Here is a 13,568-nt window from a genome sequence, read left to right as displayed (position 1 = left end):
CAATTCTAGTGACTTCTCTCAATAGCTTACTCTCAATTTTGTGCATCATTATTTGCATGTTTCCACAGTAGATTGTGAACATCCTGAGAATAGGAACTGTCATTTACATTTCATTGTAATCTCAGTGCTTAACACAGTGTCTGGTACTGTATATATATCTGGTATATAGTTTGTAGTTTATAAGCATTTAATTGATTTTTTAGTTTAGCATAAAGTTTAATTAAATTACTCTACACATTTCTTTAAAATGACATGAAAATGTGTCCTTAGCTGTAAAAAAAACAGATGTAGGCCCTCCAATTAGTACTGATTCTTCTCTCTGTACATCTCTCAAGATTTAACGTCTGAACTAACTCTTTATGTCACATATTATTAAAGACAATTGAAATTAACTAAGGAGTACAGTGAAGGAATTTTTAAAAACACACAAATATCTCTGCATATATTTTTATGTATACATGTGAGTGTGTCTGATGAATGAGGTTCCATTTTTCTAGATAGCTATCATTTATATAGCACATTAAGATTAACACAGGACTTTACAAATGCCTCACTTTATCTTAATAGTCTTGGCAAATAGTTGCTATTATTTTGCCTATTTTGTGGCTTAAGAAATTGAAGCAGGCAAAGGTTAAGCAACTTTTTCAAGATTTCACAATAAATAAAATAGGCAGAATTTGAACTCAATTCTTCCTGTCTCCATATTCACTATTCTTAAATATTGCTTCAATATGCTGTCAATTTGAAAGGATAATTCACTTTTTGTATTATACCACTAATCAATTTCCAAAATCATGATTGGTACTCAAGCACAGTGGCAATGGGGCATGTATGAAAATAAAATAAAATCTATCCCAAAATGGGGAGAGAGCCTTGAAGAAGAGTAAAATCATGCTCTTACCTCCTTTTCCCTATTTATGGATATGATAAAGCTTTGTAGGAAATCTAGATTTTTACAAAGATTTTTATGAAATCTTAAAAAAAATCAAGAAATGAGGTGTTTGTTTTTTAATACAAGAGTCAAGAACCTATCTTTAGCTTGAAAGCTTCCAAGGCTTTTAACCTTGGAATCATAATGCAAAGTCTGGCTATTTGCTTCTACCAGCACCTAAACAGAAAGGGGAGGGAGGTGAGAAGGAATTCACAGAACAATGGAATGTCATTAAAGAAGTCTGCTCATAATAGCTCATTGACAGTTATACAGAGAGAAGATGTTTTAATATGTATAAAGAAGACTTTGTACCACAAAATATAATAAAGAAGACAATAAAAATTAAGCATCTTTTTACATCTAGGCCAGCATCCAAATGTAACAAATTAGCAATTATTTTAAAATACTTTAAAATTTTATAACAATTTGTAAAACATTGCACAGTATAAATATATATTCCCATAGATGCATGGAGATCCCATAAGGGTACCTATTATATAAAAAAAAGTTCCTCCTTTTCTCCTCTCTTTCTCTTTCATGTGTTTGATTAATAAACTTTTTTTTTTCTCCATGAAAATTACATTATTCCAAATCCACTGGCCATTCATTCATTCTCTTTCTGGATCTTCTAGGTCAGTTTTCAACCTTTCTATTCTCTTTCAGATATTCCTTTTCATTTTGCCCCTTGGATTTTCCAGATGGCATGTCTAGCACTTCTTTGAGTATTTTGAGCGGACCCTCACTTGCAACATTGCTTCTCAGTGCACTGTATTTTATAACAGTTAAAAATAGTTTAAAAAGCTGAGCGGAAGTCACGGTATTGGGCCAAAGCCAACTTTAATTCATGTCTTAAACTCCTGGAAATTCAGCTATTTCTACACATTTTCCATTTTATTTTTTCACCTAATGCTGGCTTCCATAAAAGGATAACTCTGGAAATTAAATCTATGTTCATAAATGCAGCTGTTAGGTCAGCATATAACAGGTGGTCTCCATAGTCTATATGCCCCAAACTCCAAAGGTAGCTCAAAGGAAGAGGTAATTTTGGCTTGACCTCAAAGATCTGAACTTCAGCCAGGAGCCTGTGTTTGCCCTTGATAAATAAGCTAAATTATAGTGGTCACCGAAGTAATTTTCCTAAAGCACAGGTCAGATTATGTCATCATACTACCATCTCCCCTCAGTAAATTCCAGTTGTTCCCTATTGCCTCTAGGATCAAATACAAAATGTTCTGTTTCATATCCAAAGCCCTTCAAAACTAACCCCTTTCTACCTTTCCAGTCATGTTACTCCTTAGTCCCCAATATCAATTCTGTAATCCAATGACTCTGGCCTCCTGTCTAATCCACAAAGAAGATATTCCAACTCTAGACTCCATGCACTTTCTCTCGCTCTCCTCCATGCCTGGAATGCTTTCCATCATCCAACCCCTCTTAATTACAGTGCCTTCCTTCCATTGATTATTTCCTTTTTAATCTCTATATACTTTGCTTTGTATATATTTGCATGTTTTCCCTCATTAGATTGAAAACTTCTTGAAGGCAGGGAATGTAGTTTGCCACTTTTTTGTATTACCAGAATGAGTTGGGAATTTCCATAGTCAAACTGAAACTAGTTAAAAACCCTGCTTTAAAAATGATAAGGCCATGGCAGCTAGGTGGCTCAGTGGATAGAGTACCAGTCCTAAAATCAGGAGGACCAGAATTCAAATTTGACCTCAGACACTTAACACTTCACAATTCCTGGCTGTGTGACCCTGGGCAAGTCATTTAACCCCCAATTGCCTCAGAAAAAAAAAAAAAAAGACAAGGTCTTTGCTCACTGATTGGACTTTCAATGGCCTCATTTCTACTCCTTTTGATACAAAGTTTGTCTATAGAGATGACCCATTTAACCCTCAAAGTGCTTCATGAGGTTAAAAAGGACCCAGAAAACAGATAATCTGCATTATGAAAGGTGAGCTGCTGACCCTATTAGATAACTGGGGGATTCAAAAAACCTGGCCTAAAACATGCTTTTAAATATGTCTCGGGACTTTCATGAAATTACATTTAAGTGCTATTCAACTTTATTTTTTGAATAACTAAAAGTAATTGAGTAAATATGGAAATGACAGTTATTCTGATCCTCATCTTGCCACTGGACCCAAATGGCTCCAGAGGAGAAAGTGAGGCTGGTAACAGTGCACAGCTCTCCCTCACTTACTTTAAAGTTTGATACTCATTATTAACATATTCTCCATCACTTTTTAAAGTCCAATCGACAAAAAGAAATAAAATAAATCAAGCCTTGATTTGTAGGATTTGCTGATTTCTGAGGGGAAAATGTTCACATAGAAAATTTTAAGATCTGTTCTCTTGAGCCTTTTAAAGCTGGCTTCATCATACCTCACACTTGGCACTTTCTTGATCACCTCCAAAACAACTATATCTATTACATAATAGACACAATAAATTGTGATTGATAGTTCTTTATGCTATAAAATTTGATCTTCTTGGGGTTCTAAATATTTAATGCTGTGGAGAAACTGATTAATTGAAATGCTCCTCATTGGGACAAATTTCAGTTAGGTTGGAAAGTTTATGACTGTTGTTTGTGCCTTAAGCACATTTTCTCATGAAACCATTCATTCATTTAATATACATTTATTAAACACTTACAAAGCATATTATGTACATAACTGAGTTAAGAGCTGGAAACTTTTTTATAAAGTCTCTACCCTCAAAGAGCTTACATTCTAGGGTGGAGAACACCAAATCTACTCAAGTAAGTCAATACAAAATATTAGCATTATAAATATTAAGTAGTTGATAGGGGAGACACTAAAGTATAGCAGCATTAGTAAACATACAGGAAACACTTTGTGTTTATCATAGCATTTGAGGTGAATCTTGAAGAAAGCAAGATATTCTAAATCTGAGGCAGGAAGCATCAGGTTTGGAGTATGCTGAGGCAGGAAGCATCAGGCTCAGGAGAACAGATTGTTAAATTTTCTGTGTGAACATTCACCCCTCAGAAATCAGCAAATGCTACAAATTAGATCTTGATTTATTTTATTTTTTGTTGTTGATTGTCTGGACTTAAGAAAGTGATGGAGAATATATTAATAATACATATTAAAGGTTAAAGTACCTATATATAACATAAATATGTATGCACACATGTACATACATTTACATATACAAATATATACTGGCATATATTTTCTTTCCTCCTCCCATCCAGAGCCACTTGTTAAACATTGAAAGAAGCTGTTGAAGTTTCTTCTAGAGAGAAATGATAATGTTGTCAGACTTGTACTTTAGAAAGTTTTATTTTTTCACAATTGAGTGGAGGATGATTTGGTGAAGGGAAAGAATAACCTCAGAGACGAATTAGAATAATATGAATCTACGACTTTCAAATTAACAGATATGTGAAAGATGTCTCCAACAGATAAGAGATTAGACCAAAGAGAGGCAGTACAATTGGAAAATATATATAAACAGAAAATGATTGTATACTTTTATGATTGGATTAAAGAATAATTTATTATATCCTCCTAGTCTCAGGAATATTTTCTAGACCATTACATAATAATAGCTGATATTTAAATAGAACTTTTCGATTAAGAAATCTTCTTACATCTATTGCTGGCGGCGCACTAGATGGAATGCCAGGCCTAGAGTCAGGAAGTATGAATTCAAATTTTATCTTAGACATTTCCTAGCTTTGTGTTTTGGGGCAACTTATTTAACCTCTGTTTGCCTCAGCTTCTTTATCTGTAAAAACAGGAATAATTATAGCATCTATCTCTCAGAATTGTTATGAGGATCAAATGCAATAATATTTATAAAATGACTAGCACGTTGAAATCATTATATACAACATCTTTTTTTAACATTTCAATTTATAATTTATTTATTAGCATCCTTTTATTTTTAAATTTTGATTTAAAAAATCTTTCCCTTCCTCTAAATCTTTTCTTCACCCATTGAAAGGACAAGTAATGTGATAATAATACTTATGAAATAATGCACAACATATTTCCATATTAACCATACTTTCAGAGCAAGAAAAATGCTTCAAAAGTAACAAAATTTTACTTCAATTTGCCCTCAGAATTCATCAGTTCTTTCTCTGTACATAGCATTTTTTTTCTTAGTAATTTTTTTGGAATCATCTTGCATCATTGTATTGATCAGAATAGGCAAGTTTTTCATAGTTGATCATCATTAGATTATTGCTATTAGTGAGTACAATGATCTATTAGTTCTTCTCACTTCACTTTGCTTCAGTCCATGTATTTTTTTTGTTTTTTTCTGAAACCAACACCCTCAAAATTTTTTGCAGTACAATCATACTCCATCACAATCATAGATCAAAACTTGTTTAGCTATTCTCCAGTTGATAAATATCCCTCAAAGTAATTTTTTCTTACTACAAAAAAAGAGATATTGTCTCTTGTACAAATTAAGTCCTTTCTCCTTTTATTTTATCTCTTTCAGATACAAACAATATTTCTTTATCAAAGAGTATTCATAGTTTTATAGCCCTTTGGTCATAGTTTCTAATTATTCCCTAGAATAGTTGACTACTCTCTTAGCAATTCAGTAGCTTATCTATTTTTAACCTCATTTTCTTCATCAGTTGGCATTTCTGATAGGTGTGAGGTTGTATCTCAGAGTTGTTTTAATTTTTATTTTTCTAATCAACAGCATTTTAGAGTTATTGTCTTTGACTATAGATTATTTTGATTTCTTCTGAAATCTTTATATGCTTGAACCATTTTTCAGTTGAGAAGCGATTTTATACATTTGATTTAGTTTTATAATAAACATATATTTGAGAAATAATATCTTTTTCAGAGAAAGTATAAAAAATTTTGACATCACTTCATTTTCTACTGAAACCTTTTAGCATAATATAATTTCCCTGATTTTTCTCTTTTAATTAGATCTATTTTTGTTTTTGCATTTTCTGAGATCATGATTGCTACCCCAGGCTTTTTTTTTTTAATTTTGACTGAAGCATATTGGCTTCTGTTTCAGCCCTTTATTTTAACTCTGTATATGTCTTTCTGTTTCAAGGGTGTCTCTTCCAAACAACATATTGCGGGATTCTAATTTCTAATTTATTCTGCTGTTTCTGCTTCTAAAGTCACTGAATCAAAAGCTTATACACAGTAATGGCAATACCTGACTAAAATACCCCATATTCCAGCACGGTGTAAAACACATTGGATTTAGATTCATGGAGATCTGGATCTAAATTCTGTCTCCTGTACTTATTTCCAGTGTGATCTTAGTTTTGTTCTTAGTAACTTACAACCTCTCATATCAGGACTAATTTTCCCCTTTTGGTATTCCTGTTTGTCTTCCCAGGGTCATATGGAATGAAACTTTGAGACCTCAGAATTCTTTACTTTTACATCTAGTGAAGCTGAAATCAAGAGAAATAGAGTGATTTACTCTATTTCATCCCATAAGTTAGCTAGAGTTGTGATAATTGAAGACTTCTCTGTCCTATTCTTGCTATCAGCAGACTATTAACTAATGCCTCAATCCTTTTAGGATACTCAGATCTAACACTGTCCTAGGCCAGTCAATAATACATTTGTTTAATCTTATCTGATTAAATAAGATGGTCTCTAAAACATGTTATAATGGAAAGAATACTGACTCTGGATTCAAAGAAATTATATTCAAATCCCACCTCTGATTTTATCTATGTCACCTTTGACAAATAAACACTCATTCTGGGCTTCAGTGTTTTCATCTGCAGAATAAGAAGATTGAATTTGATAGTCTCTAGAGTATCTTCCAGTTCTTAACAGTGATCCCAGGATAGTTTTCTATTTTGCATCCAATAATCTTCTTCTTTTCAGCCTAATTCACTAAATTCTAATTTTTAATTCACTAAAACTAAGTAGGCCTTAGTTTTCATATCTGCAAAATGAAGCTGATGATGTACATGACATTGAAAGTGCCTTTTATCTTTGATGCTATGAGATTTTAATTCAATTCAACAAATATTTATGGATCTAGTCCCTAAATATCTATTAGTATTGTTTCAGGTGTGGGGACAAAAATATTCCCCTTCTAGAAAAAACATGAAAAGGCATGCTGAAGATCAAAAATATATATAATAGGGCGAGTTCTAGCATTAATGAAATCATCAATCCTGAAAGTATTGATAAAGAGATTATTTCTATTTAAAATTAAAATTAAAAGACATGGTCTTTGCTCTCAAGACTACAAAGGTGAAATGACACATATTTAATTAAGCCTTTCTTTGTCTTTCTATTAAATCATATGCTAGTGATAATATACATTTCAAATATGTATAATGTCATCTTTGGGTAGTTGTTTTGTAAATCTGAAACTCTATCTGTCTCTCAATCAGATTTTTGTCATACTTTAACTCAAATAATTTTTTTCTTGCAGAAACCTATTTTTATTTCTTCTTTTTATTTTCTTGGACATACTATTTTAATTAATGTGTTATATAGAGTACTCTACAGTCTCTGGAATGTTTGAGTATTTTTGAGATTGGGAACTATTTCCTAAAGTGAAATAAGTATATTTTAGAGAAAATAAATCCATATTAATTGAAAAAAACCTTTAAAAATAAATACCCTTCACAAAAAGATTGTGCCTTTGTGCTATTCCTAAGTGCAATATTAAAGGAAAAGTAAATGTATGAAAGTATCCCAGGTGAATATTTGATTTCTGTCACTTTTAATATTCATTTTCATCTGTCTTTTACATGCTAACAGTTTACCATCTGGGTAGCAATAGCTGTTGTCCAACCGTTGCCAAGGTTCACTGATAAATCCCAAATTCTTGGGATGAGAATGACTATGGACATTAGAAAGGGATATTATATAGTAGGCATTTATTTATTTAAGAGTTTTATATTAACAAGTTTCAAAATGATAAGATATTTAAAATAGCTTATATTTACTCAAGAATTTCCATTCTATTTAGGAAGTCATTTCAAATCAATTTCTAATTTTCAAGGATTTAAAGAGTCTTTAATATCATCAAGTTATTTCACAATAATGCATTAGTTGGGTCATATATTCCATTCTCAAATTGTCAGTTCTATATAAAGAGAATGCAGATTGAGATGTTTCTAGATATGTACTCAATATATTTATACAATATTCAAAAAGAGTTCTGTACTAGTCTAACTAAAGTCTGATTAGTTTGTCTATAATTTGGCAGATGAGACAAAAAGGATTAAAAACTATGTGGTTATTTAAAATTAAATCCTTTTATTTGAATTTATATAAATAACATTAACCAATCTTCCTTTTATAAATTAAAAAGAAAAAGCAAGGTCTTAATTAACTACATTATTACTAAAATAATGTCCCTTGAAGTATTGTAGAAGACTGGGTTCTGCCAGATGGTACTAATATTGTAGAGCCCTTTGGAGTGGTCTACAGCTTGATGCTACAATGGCTCCACATACAGACAGCCTTCCAAAGGATATTTTGGCAGGAATGTAAATAATATCCAAACCACACATTGAAGGAGGAGCAGAAGTCTAGAGGTAATTTCACATTCTAAATTTTAGAGCTTAGAAATCATCTAGTTCCTCATGTTAGAGATGAAGAAACCTCTTGCTACAAATAAGGATTTCTACTTTTGCTATCTCTTGAAGATAGTCTAGTGAATTGGGAGTAATCTTAACTCCAAGGCTGATTCTATGTCATCAAACCACTAACAGTCACCACGGACATTTGGCAGAGTCAGACTCTAATGAAAGTCATTTGGACAGCTGTGGGATGGCCTGTGGGGTAGCTTCTACCTTTTTTCAACATTTAGAGGAAGAGATGAGACATCTGCTGCTTTTGAATACCGTAAGCAGTGCCATAGAATGAGAGAAATTCATCCAATTGGCTTATGAATGTTGTCCAAGTCCAAAACCAAACTCCTATTATGTGTCCACATGCTGTAGGGGCAAAGGAAATATGGTATATAGAGAAAAACCAAATTTACTGGATCTGGGCTCAAATCCTACTTATTAAATTTACTAATTGGATGATCTTGGGCAAGAATCTTAGTATCTGGGACTCAGTTTCTTCATTTAGAAAATGAGGCAGTTGTTCACAAAATAATTTCAAAAGTCTCTGTCACTTCTCAATTATATAATCCTATTTGCCTGGCTCCTTACTCATGACACTCTCTAATGAATCCTATAACTTTAAAGTTGGAAGGTACTTCAGAGGTCATCTAGCCCATCTTCTACCTGGACAAGAATCAATCTATTCTATGACATATATGACAATTATAATCAGGACTTTGTTTTAAACCTTCCATTGAAGAAAAGCACATTCCTTTCAGAGGCATTCCAGAACAATTTGGGGTAGTACTCATTGTTAAAAAGTGTTTGCCTATACCAAGTCTAGATTGTTTAAATCCTACAATCATTGTATCTTTTGGTATCAAGATGAATAGATTTAATCTTTCTTTCAAATGACAACTCTTCAAATTCTTTAAAAACAATAATTATTTCCTCTTATCAGTTCTTCAAAGTAAATATCTTCAGTTTCTTCATTCAATACATAGCTAATCCCTGAGGCAACTCATCTCACATATGAATCCTCAGAAAATGTTTTCCTGACTAAATGTTTGAGGCATTCTTTGGGTTAACATCAATTAAAATCCATGATGAAAACTCTCCAGCAATGTTTTAATTTTTACCTTCCAGCCAGAGGATACTTAAATTTAGCAACATATTTTTAATCGACTAGTACTATAACTAATAAAAAAAAAAGATTCCCAACATACACACTTTGGATATACTAGCTTCTAAATTACCACAATACTGGTAGAGAAGTACACAAAACTCAAATAAATGATGATAACAGCTAGCATTTATATACATCTACTATGTGTGAGGCACTACACTAAGTATTTTACAAATATCTCATTTGATCCTCATATATGGTAACTGCTTTTGTATCCCTGTTTTATAAATAACTGAGGTAAACTGATATTAAATGATTTACTCAAGTGACTTGCCTCAGACATCTAGATAAGTGACTAGAAACATATTTGAAACTGATACAATAATTTCATCCAAGAGAATGACAATAATGAAATAACATACCAAAATTTGTGGAATGCAGTGAAAGCAGTAATAAGGGGAAATCTTATATTTCTAGAGGCTTACTTGCATGAAATAGAGAAAAAAAATTTCAGTGAATTGAGCTTGCAACTAAAAATGCTAGAAAAGGAACAAATTAAAAACTCCCAATCAAATACCAAACTTGAAATTGTAAAAATAAAAGGAGAGATTAATAAAATTGAAAGTAAAAAAAAAAAAACTATTGAGTTAATTAATAAAACTAAGAGTTGGTTGTATGACAAAACCTTTAGTAAATAGATAAAACTTTAGTAAATTCGATCAGAAAAAGGAAAGAGGAAAATAAAATTGTTAGTCTTAAAAGTGTAAAGGGAGAACTTTCCACTAATGAAGAGGAAATCAGAGCAATAATTAGGAGTTACTTTGCCCAATTTTATGCCTATAAATTTGATAAATTAAGTGATATGGAAAGATACTTAGAAAAATATAGGTTCCAGATTAACGGAAGAGGAAGTAAATTGCTTAAATAGTCCCATTTTAGAAAAAGAAATAGAACAAGCTAATAATCAACTCCCTAAGAAAAAATCCCCAGGACCAGATGGATTTATATCTAAATTCTACTAAACATTTAAAGAAAAATTAACACTAATACTATATAAATTATTTGAAAAAATAGGGAATGAAGGATTCTTACCAAATTCCTTTTATGACATAGACATGGTACTGATACACAAACCAGGTAGGATGAAAACAGAGAAAGAAAATTACAAATCAATCTCCCTAATGAATATTGATGCAAAAATCTTAAGTAAAATATTAGCAAAAAAATTACAGAAAACTATCCCTTGGATAATACACCATGACCAAGTAGGATTTATACCAGGAATGCAAGACTGATTTAATATTAGAAAAACTATTAGCAAAATTGACTATATCAATAACAAAATTAGCAACATCTCAATAGATGCATACCCTTTGATCCAGCAGTGTTACTACTGGGCTTATATCCCAACGAGATCTTAAAGAAGGGAAAAGGACCCACATGTGCAAAAATGTTTGTGGAAACCCTTTTTGTAGTGCTAGAAACTGGAAACTGAATGGATGTCCATCAGTTGGAGAATTACTGAATAAATTGTGGTATATGAATGTTATGAGATATTATTATCTATTAGAAATGACCAGCAGGTAAGATGGCGGAGAGGAGGCACATAGCTGTGTAAGCTCCACGCTTTCTCTCACTATCCATTTCATTACAAGCCTCTGAATTAATGCTTGACTGAAAAAAAACCCACAAATAGTTACCAAGAGAAGCCATCCTTGAGATTCGCCAAGAAAGGTCTGTCTTTACTGGAGGGCTGGGACGGTTTTAGATCTGGCGCAGGCGGCGGGCAACGGCAGTGAGAGCACGGGAGCAGACTGGAGAGGGGGTGGGGAGTGATCTCAGCCTTCTCTGCAGGGAGAGCTTCGCTACAGGATTAGATACTTTGCTCCGGCAGCAAGTCAGCAGCCCAGCAGAGAAGCTAAAAACACCGGGGGTAAAGAATACAACCCCAAACAGCTGGAGTCTCTCGGGACCTGGCCGCCCTCCCCTTCCCCCCTCCCCCCACAGTGACTCAGCACGCTCTGGGATCTCAGAGCGCAGGCGCACACAATCCTACTAGTGCCTCATTGCTGCCCCCCGCTGTCTGGCGAGGAAGCTCGGTAACAAACCCAGCCCCTCCCCCAAAGAAAGACTCCAGTTTTTTCTGTTTTTTTTTTGCTAGTTTGTCTTTGATTATTAGACAGAATGAGCAAGAAACTGAAGAGGACTTTAACCCTTGACAGCTTCTATACAGATAGAGAGCAGACTCTAAATCCTGAGAAGACTAAAAACAGACAGTCCCCAGGTGAATCCCCAAAGGAGGAGATCATCTGTTCCTCAGCACAGATGAACCTCATAGAAGTAATTAAAAAGACTCTCACAAGGGAGCTAGAAGAAAAATGGGAAAAGCAGAGTGAGGCTTGGCAAAAGGAGAGGGAAGCTTGGGAAAAGGAGAGGGAGGCTTGGCAAAAGAGCCTGGAGAAGTCAGTTAAAGAGAGAGTGGATAAAGAAGTAAAATCCTTGAAAAATAGGATTGGTGAACTGGAAAACAAAATTGGCGAAATGGAAAAAAATTCCACAGAACAAAAGAACTCAATGGGACAATTAGAAAAAGATTTTTAAAAAGTGAGTGAAGAAAATACTTCACTGAAAATCAGAATTGAACAATTGGAATTGAATGACTCAAGGAGATAAGAAGAATCAGTCAAGCAAATCCAAAAAAATCAAACAATGGAAAAGAATGTGAAATACCTTCTGGGGAAGACAACAGACCTGGAAAACAGATCCAGGAGAGACAATCTGAGAATCATTGGACTTCCAGAAAAACATGATGAAAAAAAGAGCCTGGACACTATTTTCCAGGAAATTATCAAAGAGAACTGCCCAGAAGTCATAGGAACAGAGGAAAAAATAAACATTGAAAGGATTCATCGATCACCCACTGAAAGGGCTCCTAAAATCAAAACACTAAGGAATATAGTGGCCAAATGCCAGAACCCTCAGACGAAGGAAAAAATATTGCAAGAGGCTAGAAAAACCCAATTCAAGTATCAAGGAGCCACAATAAGGATCACCCAGGATCTGGCAGCATCCACATTAAAAGATCGAAGGGCCTGGAATATGATATTCCAAAAGGCTAAGGAACTTGGTATGCAACCAAAAATAACTTACCCAGTGAGAATGAGCATCTTTTTCCAGGGAAGAAGATGGACATTCAACGAAGTAAGCGAATTTCATCTATTTCTGATGAAAAAGCCAGAACTTAACAAAAAGTTTGATCTACAAATATAGAACTCAAGAGAAATCTAAAAAGGTAAAGATTAATCTTGGGAACTATATTTCGACTATATAGATGTATAAAGAATACATGTATACCTTGTTCTAGAAATTGATGTGGAAAGGACATTGTACCAGAAAAAGGGTAAAGTGGGGGTAGTACATCTCATGAAGAGGCAAAGAAAACCTATTATATCTGAGAGAAAGAATGGAGGGAGATGAATATAGTGGGTATCTTACTGCCTTCAGAATTGGCTTTAAGTGAAAAATCTTAAGACATATTCAATCTATGGTGAAACTTCTCCCACCTCATTGAAAAGTGAGAAGGGAAAAGTGAAAAGGGAAGGAATAAGCTAAGTGGAAGGGAATACGGTAACTGGGAGGGAAAGGGGTAAGATAGGGGAAGGAACTCTAAGGCGGGGGGAGGGATACTAAAAAAGGAGGGCTGTGAGAAGCAAGTGGTGCTCACAAGCTTAATACTGGGAAGGGGGGGGGGGGAAGAGGTAAGAAGGGAGAAAAGCATAAACCGGGGTTAACAAGATGGCAAGTAATACAGAATTGATCATTCTAACCATAAATGTGAACGGGGTAAACTCCCCCATAAAGAGGAAGCGGTTAGCAGAATGGATTAAAAGCCAGAATCCTACAATATGTTGTTTACAGGAAACACACCTGAAGCGGGGAGATACATGCAGGTTAAA

This window comes from Antechinus flavipes, chromosome 2 (genome assembly GCF_016432865.1).
Source record: "Antechinus flavipes isolate AdamAnt ecotype Samford, QLD, Australia chromosome 2, AdamAnt_v2, whole genome shotgun sequence".
NCBI lineage: Eukaryota > Metazoa > Chordata > Mammalia > Dasyuromorphia > Dasyuridae > Antechinus > Antechinus flavipes.
Note: the sequence above shows the minus strand (reverse complement) of the source record.